The sequence below is a fragment of the Pleurodeles waltl genome, chromosome 8 (genome assembly GCF_031143425.1).
Source record: "Pleurodeles waltl isolate 20211129_DDA chromosome 8, aPleWal1.hap1.20221129, whole genome shotgun sequence".
NCBI classification, from domain to species: Eukaryota; Metazoa; Chordata; class Amphibia; order Caudata; family Salamandridae; genus Pleurodeles; species Pleurodeles waltl.
The window spans coordinates 1,230,202,298-1,230,205,190 of NC_090447.1; positions in this window are offsets into that span (position 1 = coordinate 1,230,202,298).

Below are 2,893 nucleotides of genomic sequence, written 5' to 3' on the forward strand. Positions count from 1 at the left end.
CAATAAATTTCACACACCATGACTCTTCGGCCATGAATAACCACACCTTGATTATAAGTTTAGTAAGTTTATTTCCCTTTCATTACCAATACAAAGTCATGGGTCTTAATCAGCAAATCAATAAAAACTATCCTAATAAGGCTTGTTAATCAGCAAGTCGCAGAAGACGTGATCTAATCAAGCTTGAATCAAAAGACAATCTAAGGCATCAACACAAGACATTAGTAAAACCCATTTCAGCAAAACTATGATATCCACCAAGTTCAACAAAATATTTTGTCAGCCATTAGTCTCTGTAATTTGTCAGTCATCTTATGAGTAACTTCAAATAACACAGATTAGCATCAGCATGTGGGGCTTCATGCAAAACAATTTAGAACACAAATTTGGAAAAACATCTACCTAAAGAAAATATTTAGACAGCACAGTTGGTACCTAAAAAAAAAGGCATAAAATGTTCATATCTATCTATCCATGGTATGGGTCAGTAAGCAAAATCAGTCTTCGTCCTCAGGTAATCAATCGATCAGCAACACATCAGGTTCTCAGTCAGGGAGTATGAGCCCAATGACAGGATCTCAAATATCTTCTTCTCCAAATATCACATCTCATAACGGGGTAAGATCTAAAGTCTTTCCCTCTGTCACATTGTTATATCAAAGTTCCCCAAACCATCCCTCAATTTTCAATTGGTCAATTTATCGTACGTTATTACTCTACCCAATAATGTCCAATGACCAAATCTATGAATTCTAATATTTCACAGTTCACATGTCGTTGATTGGTCTGCTTTACGATGTTCTCATCATCCGGCTCGTCAGGTATCAATTTTGTTGCATCTTCGTCTCCAGTCAGTGTCTTCATTGTTCATGTCCTGGGAAAGTACATCTCATGCACATTACACACGATTAGATACATTGCTAGAGTTTTCATCTCCTGACCGTCGTTTCCCATAGAAGGTTTATGCTAAGCATTTTATTAACACAATGAGCATTTCACAGTTAGTTCACTCTGTCAGCATTTTGTATTAAATGCTAAAAAATACAGCCTCTGCATGAGGCCTGGCAAACTAGACCAAGACACTCGCTAGGTTAAGGCTTACAATTAATAAACAACATTAATATTAGTACATTTTCAATATTTCATATGGATTAATAATTATTTAGTACACCTCATGAGCACTGGTGGCCATTCTTCGAGGTAACAATTTCAAATGTGCACATTAGTTTCCTACGTTATTCATTTTTCTACATAAGTCATTATTCAAAATACGAAATCATTCATGAATAATTTACATAATCCCCATATTCCTAATAAGCAACCTATGACGATTAATCTTCCCTGTATAATTTTCATTAGTACCCCATTCCAAATACTACTAAGCCAATTTCCCACTGAAGAAACCCCTTACCAACCTTCTCCCAAACACCTGGTTCTTTCAACTCCTTCAAATCATTACTTGCGTTAGTCAGATTAGTAAGTAAGTCTCTTATTTCTTTACTGTTGTTAGGAATGTAAGAGCAGCAATGCCTAGAGTTATTCATTTTACAGACTCTGCCATTTTTCGCTAAAAGAATGACTAAAGCAAAATGATTTTGAAGAGTCATAGCTCTATCCTCAGCCAAGTCAGTATCTATCAGGAACATAGCCCCTGAAAGGTTTGTTAGAATGTTATCCACAATAGTAGACAACTTTTGAATCTTGATTGAATTCAGGATGACTCCCACTGAAGGAATCACTGCACCAAATATATCTCCCACTATCGCAGAAGAGATTTCCCTCCTCTGTCTCTTATGATGTAGTTCTGTCAGTTTCTTAAACTTTTTCAAATCCTTCATCTGGTAAATCTTTGGGAATACTATCCCCAAATAAGATGTCCCATACCATCCTCTTGGAAGACGGTAATAAGCATTAAGTCCATAAATATAATAGATCCACGGAATTGCAGGGTCCTGCCCATTCAATATAAATGTCCATTTGCTCTGAAACAAAAACACATGTCTACATTCACTCGTACCCACAAATAAAGTGCCAGTGCCCGATGTAGGCCTTTATATACAAAGCTTCCCTACGTGTAATGCATCTAAAGCTAATTTCCCTTGCATTTTAATTGCATTTTAATTGCAGTTTAAGCATAATCATTTTGATAAGTCCTTTTCTCTAAGCCTTTTTCTAATTTCTCTTTCAATGCTTTTCCCCTATCGTCAGTATGATCTAAGAAGCTTTTCTCTAAAGGTGCAAGCAAGCAGTTGAGATTATTTTTATGAGCATAAGCTGTTCCAATCGTTAGTGTAGGTTCAAAGAATCCTCTAACTAATTCTATGTCATTATCCTTAGCTACTCTACTAAAATACCTAATAATATGAACAAATGAAAACACAAGGTCGTGACTGGAGTAGAAATATTGGATGTACTCCTGATTATAGAATCTCGTTAGTAACAGACTACAACTTATCCCATATGTTAGTGGAAGACTACGGTAAGTGACTCCTTCCTCGACTGATGAAGAAATCTGCGTACACACAAGACAATCCTTTGCATCCATCGTCTCAACATATTCACTCAATAAGCGAAAGATAACAGAAGAAAGTTCTCCTTGAACAGTAGTAAAGTCAGGCAAATACTTCTCGTCTAACTTGAATCTTTCTAAGGCTGTTAATGTAGTAGTCTCTAAAGCAGAAGTATGGTTGGCTCCTTTTACATCAAGAACAGACATACCCACAATCAACACTATAAACAATATCCCACACATAATTGTCAAACCAATGCTCATATATTTACAGTGCCTAATATCCTTAATTTGCTTATTTAGCTCAGCATTGATCTGTAAAGAATCAGAAAGCAGAAGTAACTTAGAAAAGTGCATCAAAAATCAAAAATAGACAAATTATTT